The sequence below is a fragment of the Bombina bombina genome, chromosome 4, assembly GCF_027579735.1.
Source record: "Bombina bombina isolate aBomBom1 chromosome 4, aBomBom1.pri, whole genome shotgun sequence".
In the NCBI taxonomy this organism is placed as follows: Eukaryota; Metazoa; Chordata; class Amphibia; order Anura; family Bombinatoridae; genus Bombina; species Bombina bombina.
Genome location: NC_069502.1, coordinates 267,277,985 through 267,292,087, shown reverse-complemented (window position 1 = coordinate 267,292,087; position 14,103 = coordinate 267,277,985). Strand labels below are relative to the sequence as shown.

The window sequence follows — 14,103 nt, the reverse complement described above, 5'->3', positions numbered from 1 at the left end:
CAATACCTTTTTAGAAGACTCTGATGCAGAGAGAGCCACATTAGCTGGCCACTGACACCAATGAGGAGGGAAGAGGGGGGGGGGAAAGATTTAAAAAAAAAAAATAATATAAAAGGATCTGGGAGGGGGATAGGGGTATTGTGGGGGGCTGCTACACTACAGAAAACATAAAAAATTCCAAAAGAGGAAAAAATACTTTTGTTTTTGGGGCAAATTGGGTACTGGCAGACAGCTGCCAGTACCCAAGATGGCCGCAATTAGATAGGGGAGAGGGTTAGAGAGCTGGGGGGGGGGGGGGGGATCATGGAGGTTGGGGCTAAGGCAGGAGTCCATCACAGCTAAAATATATATATATTTTTTTATATATAAAAAAAAAAAAAAAACTCCTTTTATTTAGTACTGGCAGACTTTCTGCCAGTACTTAAGATGGCAGGGACATTTGTGGGGTGGGGGAGGGAAGAGAGCTGTTTGGGAGGGATCAGGGGGTGGGATGTGTCAGGTGGGAGGCTGATCTCTACCCTAAAGCTAAAATTAACCCTGCAAGCTCCTTACAACCTACCTAATTAACCCCTTCACTGCTGGGCATAATTTACGTGTGATGCGCAGCAGCATTTAGCGGCCTTCTAATTACCAAAAAGCAATGCCAAAGCCATATAAGTCTGCTATTTCTGAACAAAGGGGATCCCAAAGAAGCTTTTACAACAATTTGTGCCATAATAACACAAGCTGTTTGTAAATAATTTCAGTGAGAAACCTAAAATTGTGAAAAATGTAAAGTTTTTTTTTTATTTGCTCGCATTTGGCGGTGAAATGGTGGCATATAATATACCAAAATGTGCCTAGATCAATACTTTGGGTTGTCTTCTAACAAAAAATATATACATGTCAAGGGATATTCAGGTATTCCTGACAGATATCAGGGTTCCAATGTAACTAGCGCTAATTTTGAAAAAAAGTGGTTTGGAAATAGCGAAGTGCTACTTGTATTTATGGCCCTATAACTTGCAAAAAAAGCTAAGAACATGTAAACATTGGGTATTTCTAAACTCAGGACAAAATTTAGAAACTATTTAGCATGGGTGTTTTTTGGTGATTGTAGATGTGTAACAGATTTTGGGGGTCAAAGTTAGAAAAAGTGTGTTTTTTTTCCATTTTTTCCTCATATTTTATTATTTTTTTTTACAGTAAATTATAAGACATGATAAAAATAATGGTATCTTAAGAAAGTCCATTTAATGGCGAGAAAAACGGTATATAATATGTGTGGGTACAGTAAATGAGTAAGAGGAAAATTACAGCTAAACACAAACACTGCAGAAATGTAAAAATAGCCATTGTCATTAAGGGTAAGAAAATTGAAAAATGGTCCGGTCATTAAGGGGTTAAGAAGAGACATATATTAAATATTAAGGGGACATGAATCGCTATAGTGAATCATGTCTGCTCAACTCAACATATGCTGTCCGCATTTATCATTGCACAAACATTTCTCGTAAAATGTTTGTGCAATGTCGCCCCCTGCTAGCAGGGGCTGTCAATCATCCTGATCGTATCGTATCGGGATGATTTCAATTGTGGCAGACAGGTTAAGGAGTAGCAGTCTTAACCTCTGTTTCAGGCTGCTTAATAAATGGAGCGCACTTTCTTTCAATGCTCAGTAAAATAAGCTAATGATTTCTCTCCATGCTCAGGCCTTAACCCCTTAATGACAACTGACGTACCAGGTACGTCATGCATTAACAAGCAGTTAATGACAATGGACGTACCTGGTACGTCAGTTGTCTAACAGAGTGCTGGAAGTGATCACAACCACTTCCAGCAGCTCTGAGGGTATTGCAGTGATGCCTCGATATGGAGGCATCCTGCAATACCCCTTTACAAGCTTCCGATGCAGAGAGAGCCACTCTGTGGCCCTCTCTGCACTGGTAGCGATGGTGCCGTTTGACCAGGTGGGAGGAGGGAGCGTGTGCGCGCGTGCACGATGTGCGCGCGTGCACAAGGGCGTGCACGTGGACGCGCGTGCACGAGGGCGTGCACGTGGGCGCACGTGCACGCATTAGCCACACTGACACCAATGAAGTTAGGAAGGGGGAAAAAAAGTTAAAAAAAAATTTTTTCCATATAAAAGGATCTGGGAGGGGGAGGGGGTGGGGGTATTGTGGGGGGGCTGCTACACTACAGAAATAATTAAAAATAAAAATAAAAGTTAAAAATAAAATAAAAATACTTTGGTTTGTGGGGCCAAACTGGGTACTGGCAGACAGCTGCCAGTACCCAAGATGGCGGTAATTAGGTAGGGGAGAGGGTTAGAGAGCTGGAGGGGGGGATCAGGGAGGTTGGTGCTAAGGAAGGGGTTCATCACAACTAAAATATTTTATTATTTTTATTTAAAAAAAAAAAAAAAAACTCTTTTATTTAGTACTGGCAGACTTTCTGCCAGTACTTAAGATGGCGGGAACAATTGTGGGGTGGGGGAGGGAAGAGAGCTGTTTGGGGAGGGATCAGGGGGTGGGATGTGTCAGGTGGGAGGCTGATCTCTAAAATTAACCCTGCAAGCTCCCTACAAGCTACCTAATTTAACCCCTTCACTGCTGGGCATAATTCACGTGTGGTGCGCAGCAGCATTTAGCGGCCTTCTAATTACCAAAAAGCAACGCCAAAGCCATATAAGTCTGCTATTTCTGAACAAAGGGGATCCCAGAGAAGCTTTACAACAATTTCTGCCATAATAGCACAAGCTGTTTGTAAATAATTTCAGTGAGAAACCTAAAATTGTGAAAAATGTAAAAAAAATTTTTTTATTTGCTCGCATTTGGCGGTGAAATGGTGGCATAAAATATACCAAAATGGGCCTAGATCAATACTTGGGGTTGTCTACTACACTACACTAAAGCTAAAATTAACACTACAAGATCCCTACAAGCTCCCTAATTAACCCCTTCACTCCTGGACATAAAACACGTGTGGTGCGCAGCGGCATTTAGCGGCCTTCTAATTACCAAAACGCAACCACAAAGCCATATAAGTCTGTTATTTCTGAAAAAGGGGATCCCAGAGAAGAATTTACAACCATTTGTGCCATAATTGCAGAAGCTGTTTATAAATAATTTCAGTCGGAAACCTAAAGTTTGTGACAAAATTTGTGAAAAAGTGAACTTTTTTTTTTTTATCGCATTTGGAGGTGAAATGGTGGCATGAAATATACCAAAATGGGCCTAGATCAATACTTTGGGATGTCTTCTAAAACAAAATATATACATGTCAAGGGATATTCAGGTATTCCTGACAGATATCAGGGTTCCAAAGTAACTAGCGCTAATTTTGAAAAAAAGTGGTTTGGAAATAGTAAAGTGCTACTTGTATTTATTGCCCCATAAATTGCAAAAAAAGCAAAGAACGTGTAAACATTGGGTATTTCTAAACTCAGGACAAAATTTATAAACTATTTAGCATCAGTGTTTTTTGGTGATTGTAGATGTGTAACAGATTTTGGGGGTCAAAGTTAGAAAAAGTGTGTTTTTTTCCATTTTTTCCTCATATTTTATCATTTTTTTTAGTAAATTATAAGATATGATGAAAATAATGGTATCTTTAGAAAGTCCATTTAATGGCGAGAAAAACGGTATATAATATGTGTGGGTACAGTAAACGAGTAAGAGGAAAATTACAGCTAAACGCAAACACTGCAGAAATGTAAAAATAGCCATTGTCATTAAGGGTAAGAAAATTGAAAAATGGTCCGGTCATTAAGGGGTTAAACAACATTCCAAATTAATTCTATTATCTAATTTGCTTCATTCTTTAGATATCCTTTGTTTTAGAAATTGTAATGCACATGGGTGAGCTAATCACATGAGGCATCTATGTGCAGCCACCAATCAGAAGCTACTGAGCCTATCTAGATATGCTTTTCAGCAAAGGATATCAAGAGAATGAAGCAAATTAGATCATAGAAGTAAATTAAAAAGTTTTTTAAAATTGTATGCTGTTTCTAAATCATGAAAGAAAAAAATGTGGGTTTTATGTCCCTTTAAGGTTTGAGCGCACAAGATCTTGATAAAAGATTTGATAATCTAAATAATTAGTTGAACATTGTTTGTTGAAGGGACAGTATCTACCAGTTTTCATATAACTGCATGTAATAGACACTACTATAAAGCATATGCACAGATACGGATATAAAAATCCAGTATAAAACCTTTTAAAAACTTACTTTGAAGCTCCCAGTTTAGCACTGTTGATGAGGTTAGGCTGGGACACCCACTAAAAGGGGCTGTGAAAGCAGGAACAGGCAGACAACCCCCCGCCCCCCTCCACTGCATATGAAAAGAACCATTACAGTAGACATCAGGATACATCTAAAACGTTGGGGCTTGGATAGGAGTCTGAAAACCAGCACAATGTTTTTGTAAAAACGTATAGTTTTGCTTATTTTTAAATAACACTTCCAGATCTGCTCTATAAATGGATCATCTACAAAACATTTATGCAAAGAAAAATCTAGTGTACAATGTCCTTTTACTACTGAAGATTTGATAGAGAACAAGTGTGCCCAAAGTATAGATGAGGATCTTGTGAAAAGGTATCTGCTGCTGATTTGTTGGAACAAGCCATAGTTGATGTAAAACATTATGACTAGACAAAGTGAACAAGTTCCCCTGCAATACTCAGATAGAATGGTTATTTGTACCAAGCCTATAGCTGAATCCTGCCCTGTAAAAGTATTCCTAAGAACTTGACATTGTATAAGAACAGTTGCAAGGTTAGAACAAACCATTTAAAAAGGATATAAAGTCTCCTACGGGAGAGTACAGACAACAGGTGCTACGCTTCTTAATAGTAAATAAACAGCAGCTAAAAAACATAATTTATGTAAGAACTTACCTGATAAATTCATTTCTTTCATATTAGCAAGAGTCCATGAGCTAGTGACGTATGGGATATACATTCCTACCAGGAGGGGCAAAGTTTCCCAAACCTCAAAATGCCTATAAATACACCCCTCACCACACCCACAATTCAGTTTAACGAATAGCCAAGAAGTGGGGTGATAAGAAAAAAGTGCGAAAGCATATAAAATAAGGAATTGGAATAATTGTGCTTTATACAAAAAAATCATAACCACCCCAAAAAAAGGGCGGGCCTCATGGACTCTTGCTAATATGAAAGAAATGAATTTATCAGGTAAGTTCTTACATAAATTATGTTTTCTTTCATGTAATTAGCAAGACTCCATGAGCTAGTGACGTATGGGATAATGATTACCCAAGATGTGGATCTTTCCACACAAGAGTCACTAGAGAGGGAGGGATAAAATAAAGACAGCCAATTCCTGCTGAAAATAATCCACACCCAAAATAAAGTTTAACGAAAAACATAAGCAGAAGATTCAAACTGAAACCGCTGCCTGAAGTACTTTTCTACCAAAAACTGCTTCAGAAGAAGAAAATACATCAAAATGGTAGAATTTAGTAAAAGTATGCAAAGAGGACCAAGTTGCTGCTTTGCAAATCTGATCAACCGAAGCTTCATTCCTAAACGCCCAGGAAGTAGAAACTGACCTAGTAGAATGAGCTGTAATTCTCTGAGGCGGAGTTTTACCCGACTCAACATAGGCAAGATGAATTAAAGATTTCAACCAAGATGCCAAAGAAATGGCAGAAGCTTTCTGGCCTTTTCTAGAACCGGAAAAGATAACAAATAGACTAGAAGTCTTTCTGAAAGATTTAGTAGCTTCAACATAATATTTCAAAGCTCTAACAACATCCAAAGAATGCAGCGATTTCTCCTTAGAATTCTTAGGATTAGGACATAATGAAGGAACCACAATTTCTCTACTAATGTTGTTGGAATTCACAACTTTAGGTAAAAATTCAAAAGAAGTTCGCAACACCGCCTTATCCTGATGAAAAATCAGAAAAGGAGACTCACAAGAAAGAGCAGATAATTCAGAAACTCTTCTGGCAGAAGAGATGGCCAAAAGGAACAAAACTTTCCAAGAAAGTAATTTAATGTCCAATGAATGCATAGGTTCAAACGGAGGAGCTTGAAGAGCCCCCAGAACCAAATTCAAACTCCAAGGAGGAGAAATTGACTTAATGACAGGTTTTATACGAACCAAAGCTTGTACAAAACAATGAATATCAGGAAGAATAGCAATCTTTCTGTGAAAAAGAACAGAAAGAGCAGAGATTTGTCCTTTCAAGGAACTTGCGGACAAACCTTTATCTAAACCATCCTGAAGAAACTGTAAAATTCTAGGAATTCTAAAAGAATGCCAAGAAAAATGATGAGAAATACACCAAGAAATATAAGTCTTCCAGACTCTATAATATATCTCTCTAGATACAGATTTACGAGCCTGTAACATAGTATTAATCACAGAGTCAGAGAAACCTCTTTGACCAAGAATCAAGCGTTCAATCTCCATACCTTTAAATTTAAGGATTTCAGATCCTGATGGAAAAAAGGACCTTGTGACAGAAGGTCTGGTCTTAACGGAAGAGTCCACGGTTGGCAAGAGGCCATCCGGACAAGATCCGCATACCAAAACCTGTGAGGCCATGCCGGAGCTACCAGCAGAACAAACGAGCATTCCTTCAGAATCTTGGAGATTACTCTTGGAAGAAGAACTAGAGGCGGAAAGATATAGGCAGGATGATACTTCCAAGGAAGTGATAATGCATCCACTGCCTCCGCCTGAGGATCCCGGGATCTGGACAGATACCTGGGAAGTTTCTTGTTTAGATGGGACGCCATCAAATCTATTTCTGGAAGTTCCCACATTTGAACGATCTGAAGAAATACCTCTGGGTGAAGAGACCATTCGCCCGGATGCAACGTTTGGCGACTGAGATAATCCGCTTCCCAATTGTCTACACCTGGGATATGAACCGCAGAGATTAGACAGGAGCTGGATTCCGCCCAAACCAAAATTCGAGATACTTCTTTCATAGCCAGAGGACTGTGAGTTCCTCCTTGATGATTGATGTATGCCACAGTTGTGACATTGTCTGTCTGAAAACAAATAAACGATTCTCTCTTCAGAAGAGGCCAAAACTGAAGAGCTCTGAAAATTGCACGGAGTTCCAAAATATTGATCGGTAATCTCACCTCCTGAGATTCCCAAACTCCTTGTGCCGTCAGAGATCCCCACACAGCTCCCCAACCTGTGAGACTTGCATCTGTTGAAATTACAGTCCAGGTTGGAAGCACAAAAGAAGCCCCCTGAATTAAACGATGGTGATCTGTCCACCACGTTAGAGAGTGTCGAACAATCGGTTTTAAAGATATTAATTGAGATATCTTAGTGTAATCCTTGCACCATTGATTCAGCATACAAAGCTGAAGAGGTCGCATGTGAAAACGAGCAAAGGGGATCGCGTCCGATGCAGCAGTCATAAGACCTAGAATTTCCATGCATAAGGCTACCGAAGGGAATGATTGTGACTGAAGGTTTCGACAAGCTGCCATCAGTTTTAGACGCCTCTTGTCTGTTAAAGACAGAGTCATGGACACTGAATCTATTTGGAAACCCAGAAAGGTTACCCTTGTCTGAGGAATCAATGAACTTTTTGGTAAATTGATCCTCCAACCATGATCTTGAAGAAACAACACAAGTCGATTCGTATGAAATTCTGCTAAATGTAAAGACTGAGCAAGTACCAAGATATCGTCCAAATAAGGAAATACCACAATACCCTGTTCTCTGATTACAGACAGAAGGGCACCGAGAACCTTTGTAAAAATTCTTGGAGCTGTAGCAAGGCCAAACGGCAGAGCCACAAACTGGTAATGCTTGTCCAGAAAAGAGAATCTCAGGAACCGATAATGATCCGGATGAATCGGAATATGCAGATATGCATCCTGTAAATCTATTGTGGACATATAATTCCCTTGCTGAACAAAAGGCAAGATAGTCCTTACAGTTACCATCTTGAACGTTGGTATCCTTACATAACGATTCAATATTTTTAGATCCAGAACTGGTCTGAAGGAATTCTCCTTCTTTGGTACAATGAAGAGATTTGAATAAAACCCCATCCCCTGTTCCTGAACTGGAACTGGCATAATTACTCCAGTCAACTCTAGATCTGAAACACAATTCAGAAATGCTTGAGCTTTTACTGGATTTACTGGGACACGGGAAAGAAAAAATCTCTTTGCAGGAGGTCTCATCTTGAAACCAATTCTGTACCCTTCTGAAACAATGTTCTGAATCCAAAGATTGTGAACAGAAGTGATCCAAATTTCTTTGAAAAAAAGTAACCTGCCCCCTACCAGCTGAGCTGGAATGAGGGCCGCACCTTCATGTGGACTTAGAAGCAGGCTTTGCCTTTCTGGCTGGCTTGGATTTATTCCAGATTGGAGATGGTTTCCAAACTGAAACTGCTCCTGAGGATGAAGGATCAGGTTTTTGTTCTTTGTTGAAACGAAAGGAACGAAAACGATTATTAGCTCTGTTTTTACCCTTAGATTTTTTATCCTGTGGTAAAAAAGTTCCTTTCCCACCAGTAACAGTTGAAATAATAGAATCCAACTGAGAACCAAATAATTTGTTACCCTGGAAAGAAATGGAAAGTAGAGTTGATTTAGAAGCCATATCAGCATTCCAAGTCTTAAGCCATAAAGCTCTTCTAGCTAAAATAGCTAGAGACATAAACCTGACATCAACCCTGATAATATCAAAGATGGCATCACAGATAAAATTATTAGCATGCTGAAGAAGAATAATAATATCATGAGAATCATGATGTGTTACTTGTTGCGCTAAGGTTTCCAACCAAAAAGTTGAAGCTGCAGCAACATCAGCCAAAGATATAGCAGGTCTAAGAAGATTACCTGAACACAGATAAGCTTTTCTTAGAAAGGATTCAATTTTCCTATCTAAAGGATCCTTTAACGAAGTACCATCTGACGTAGGAATAGTAGTACGTTTAGCAAGGGTAGAAATAGCCCCATCAACTTTAGGGATTTTGTCCCAAAATTCTAATCTGTCAGACGGCACAGGATATAATTGCTTAAAACGTTTAGAAGGAGTAAATGAATTACCCAATTTATCCCATTCTTTGGAAATTACTGCAGAAATAGCATTAGGAACAGGAAAAACTTCTGGAATAAGCACAGGAGATTTAAATACCTTATCCAAACGTTTAGAATTAGTATCAAGAGGACCAGAATCCTCTATTTCTAAAGCAATTAGAACTTCTTTAAGTAAAGAACGAATAAATTCCATTTTAAATAAATATGAAGATTTATCAGCATCAACCTCTGAGACAGAATCCTCTGAACCAGAAGAGTCATCAGAATCAGAATGATGATGTTCATTTAAAAATTCATCTGTAGGGAGAGAAGTTTTAAAAGATTTTTTACGTTTACTAGAAGGAGAAATAACAGACATAGCCTTCTTTATGGATTCAGAAACAAAATCTCTTATGTTATCAGGAACATTCTGCACCTTAGATGTTGAAGGAACTGCAACAGGCAATGGTACTTTACTAAAGGAAATATTATCTGCATTAACAAGTTTGTCATGACAAACAATACAAACAACAGCTGGAGGAATAGCTACCAAAAGTTTACAGCAGATACACTTAGCTTTGGTAGATCCAGCACTAGACAGCGATTTTCCTGTAGTATCTTCTGACTCAGATGCAACGTGAGACATCTTGCAATATGTAAGAGAAAAAACAACAACATATAAAGCAAAATTGATCAAATTCCTTAAATGACAGTTTCAGGAATGGGAAAAAATGCCAAAGAACAAGCTTCTAGCAACCAGAAGCAATGAAAAATGAGACTTAAATAATGTGGAGACAAAAGCGACGCCCATATTTTTTAGCGCCAAATAAGACGCCCACATTATTTGGCGCCTAAATGCTTTTTGGCGCCAAAAATGACGCCACATCCGGAACGCCAACATTTTTGGCGCAAAATAACGTCAAAAAATGACGCAACTTCCGGCGACACGTATGACGCCGGAAACGGAAAAGAATTTTTGCGCCAAAAAAGTCTGCGCTAAGAATGACGCAATAAAATGAAGCATTTTCAGCCCCCGCGAGCCTAACAGCCCACAGGGAAAAAAGTCAAATTTTTGAAGGTAAGAAAAAATGATTAAATCAAATGCATTATCCCAAATATGAAACTGACTGTCTGAAAAATAAGGAAAGTTGAACATTCTGAGTCAAGGCAAATAAATGTTTGAATACATATATTTAGAACTTTATAAACAAAGTGCCCAACCATAGCTTAGAGTGTCACAGAAAATAAGATTTACTTACCCCAGGACACTCATCTACATGTTTGTAGAAAGCCAAACCAGTACTGAAACGAGAATCAGCAGAGGTAATGGTATATATAAGAGTATATCGTCGATCTGAAAAGGGAGGTAAGAGATGAATCTCTACGACCGATAACAGAGAACCTATGAAATAGACCCCTTAGAAGGAGATCACTGCATTCAAATAGGCAATACTCTCCTCACATCCCTCTGACATTCACTGCACGCTGAGAGGAAAACCGGGCTCCAACTTGCTGCGGAGCGCATATCAACGTAGAATCTAGCACAAACTTACTTCACCACCTCCATCGGAGGCAAAGTTTGTAAAACTGAATTGTGGGTGTGGTGAGGGGTGTATTTATAGGCATTTTGAGGTTTGGGAAACTTTGCCCCTCCTGGTAGGAATGTATATCCCATACGTCACTAGCTCATGGACTCTTGCTAATTACATGAAAGAAATGTATCATTATCACTGCTGTACAACTTTGTGAGTAACACAATAAGAACAAAAGCTTAGATTTACAAAAAGCTCATAATCACAGCCCTGTAGCTCAGAAGAACAGTTTAGGGTCAGCCCCTTTTATGGCTGGAGGAGGGAGAGTTAAGCTGTGTCTAGTATCCAGTGCCCCTCTGTAAATAAAGTTTAATGTTCCTTAGTGAACATGAATATTCAGAATAAAAATATATGAAATAAGGGAGCTAGGGCAATAAGCATGCAGCGATTGCCAGAACAATCTGTGCTGTCACTGCCACAGACATAAGCAGTTAGCATCTGGAAGATTCAGTAAACTCCAATAGAAGTAGATCAGAGCTGTATGAAGGTGGTTTATTGAAAACTGGAGCCATACACATGACAGGATTGTGCAAGATGCACCATAACAAATTGATATTGCTTTTGCCCTGGAAATGAGCTTCACTTAGCAGTAAATCAAACCTATGGTATATTCTGCCAATGAGAGCTAATAAGCTCAAAACAGCTGTCCAGAAGTGTTTTGGTTCTTTGCTGCATCTACCATATAAAAACTGGACTTCTGTGTTCAAACACAGTACCAGAAGCAAAAAGCATTAGATATTGTATATCTAGTTTGAATATCTTACCTAGAATCCTCTGGTGTATTGGTAATGTAATTCTGGGGAAAGCAAGAAGGGATTCTTGCCTAGATGTGCTAAGTTCATATACAATCATTTGATGGCTCATACCTTTATGAAATGGGGGAGTTTCATCTCATCTGTACCATAACTTAAATGTATATTGCTTATGTTCCTTTAAGAAAGCCCTCTAGTGGCCAATATGGGGAGGTTCTGAAACTGTAATAGGAAGCCTAGATTTGAGTGGCAAAACAGTAGGCTTTCTGCGGTTTTGTGAGGAAACGAATGCCAAAGATGGTGTCTGCCAGCCACATTTGGCTATTTTTGGAGCGAGATTTCTTCTTGTCAAAGTGCAACACTCAAAGATCTGCGGAAATTCAGAACGTAGTGTGTTGCACTTTCACAAGAAGAAATCTAGTTCCACAAGTAGCTGAATGCCACTGGCAGCCACCATCTTAAAGGGACATAAAACCCCCCAAAAATTATTTCCTTATTTAGATAGAACATCACATTTTCTAATTTACTTCTATTATCATATTTTCTTTGTTTTCTTGTTATCCTTATTTGAAAAGCAGAAATGTACGCTCAAGAGTGTGCACGTGTCTGCAGCACTATATAGCAGCAGTTTTGCAACAAGGTAAAACATTAGCAGTAGCACTAGATGGCAGCACTATTTCCTGTCACGTAGGGCTTCAGGCATGTGCACGCTACCTACCTAGGTATCTCTTCAACAAAGAATAAACATGAGAATGAAATAAATTTGATAATAGAAGTAAAATTGGAAACTTTTTAAAAATTGTATTCTCTATCTGAATCATTAAAGATTTTTTTGGGGTTTAATGTCCCTTTAAAGAGACACTGAACCCAATTTTTTTCTTTTGTGATTCAGATAGAGCATGACATTTTAAGCAACTTTCTAATTTACTTCTATTATCACATATTTTTCATTCTCTTGGTATCTTTATTTGAAATGCAAGAATGTAAGTTTAGATGCCGGCCCATTTTTGGTGAACAACCTGGGTTGTCCTTGCTGATTGGTGGATAAATTCATCCACCAATAAAAAAGTGCTATCCAGAGTTCTGAACCCAAAAAAGCTTAGATGCATTTTTAAAAAAAAAAAAAAAAAAAGATAGCAAGAGAACGGAGAAAAATTGATAATAGGAGTAAATTAGAAAGTTGCTTAAAATTGCACGCTCTATCTGAATCACAAAAGAAAAAAATTTGGTTCAGTGTCCCTTTAAGTATTCATTTCCTCAAGAAACAGCCTAACACACATGTCTACAAGACAGACAAAATGGTGCCAGAGAGAAGGGGGAGAGAAAGCTTTAGGAGCTGACCTATATTTATTCCAGATACCAACCTTCCAAGAAGGGCACATGAGAGAACTTTAAAGTGAATGTAAACTTGAAGATAAAGTGCCCATTTTTTTTTAAATTTGATTAAAAACAGGGGCACTTGTGTTGTAAAAAAATACTTACCTTTTAAATCTTGACAGCCGCTGCATAGCTTCCTCCGCCCGTCACAATGCCTCTTCCTGGGTCTAAAATGAGGAATCCGGCTTCCTCCAATCATGGCGTTGAATCAGACACCGATTCCCCCGGGAGGAAGCCGTGATTGGAGGAGGACCGATCCATCATTTCTGACGTAAGTAGAGGCTTGCGACGATCGGCTGAAGCTGACATGATTAAAAGGTAAGTAGTATCACAACAAAGTGAAATGTAAATGTTGATGAATTAACGTGCCCCTGTTTTTAAACAAATTTTACATTCACTTTAAGTGCTGTGCTCTAAAAATATGCAATGAAGTAAGTGGAGGCATGGTAAGACCTTGGTCACAAACAGAAGACAAATAAAAAGGGTGAATAGCTCAGAGGAAAGCATCTTCTCACAGGAAGAAAAAGGAGAGGACAATCATTGAAAGAAATATCGTTTCCTGTTGCATTCCTGAATACGTGCAGTATTACAATACAATCAGTTTCTGCTTCATGTGCAGTTACAATGAACTTGGTAAACAGAAAATTCAAAATTTTAGGGTTTTAAGAAAGCAAGTTAAAATTAAATGTTAAACAGTATTTAATATAATTATTTTCAACAAAGGCAAAAACAATAATACCTTTAAAATTATGGGTTGTGACCTCTGCTATTTTAGGAATTACTGCAAATGAGTGTTCTGAAATTGTCCCACTCAAACTATATGCGATTTGTGTTTACGCAAGAAAACACACCCAAAATGATTTTGAAACAGGATGAGAAATAGCACTGAAAGACCTAAAGGGATACTAAACCCACATTTTTTCTTTCATGATTCCGATAGAGCATGCAAGTTTCTAATTTACTCCTGTTATCAATTTTTCTTCGTTCTCTTGCTATCTTTATTTGAAAAACACAGGAATCTAAGCTAAGGAGCCTGTCCATTTTTGGTCCAGCACCCTGGGTAGTGCTCGCTAATTTGTGGCTACATTTAGCCACCAATAAGCAAGCGCTACCCAGATTCTGAACCAAAAATGGGCCGACTCCTACGCTTACATTCTTGCTTTTCAAATAAAGATACCAAGAGAACGAAAAAATAAGAGTAAATTAGAAAGTTGCTTAAAGGGACATGAAACAGTATGAACTAACATACGTTTCTTAATATATAATGCAGCCAAAGCTTACCTGCAAAACGGTTTCTGTTTTCATAGTTTTGTTTGCAGCAAGTTCCCCCCTGTGCATTTCCATAAATGGAAGGTGCTATA

The 14,103-nt window shown here is 38.5% G+C and overlaps 1 protein-coding gene across 1 annotated transcript in view; it reads right to left on the bottom strand.

Annotated features, from left to right (window-relative positions):
* The window catches only part of FARSB (phenylalanyl-tRNA synthetase subunit beta), a 173,905-nt gene that overhangs the window by 117,784 nt on the left and 42,018 nt on the right, over window positions 1-14,103 (bottom strand). The gene's annotated exons all lie outside the window — the stretch shown is intronic.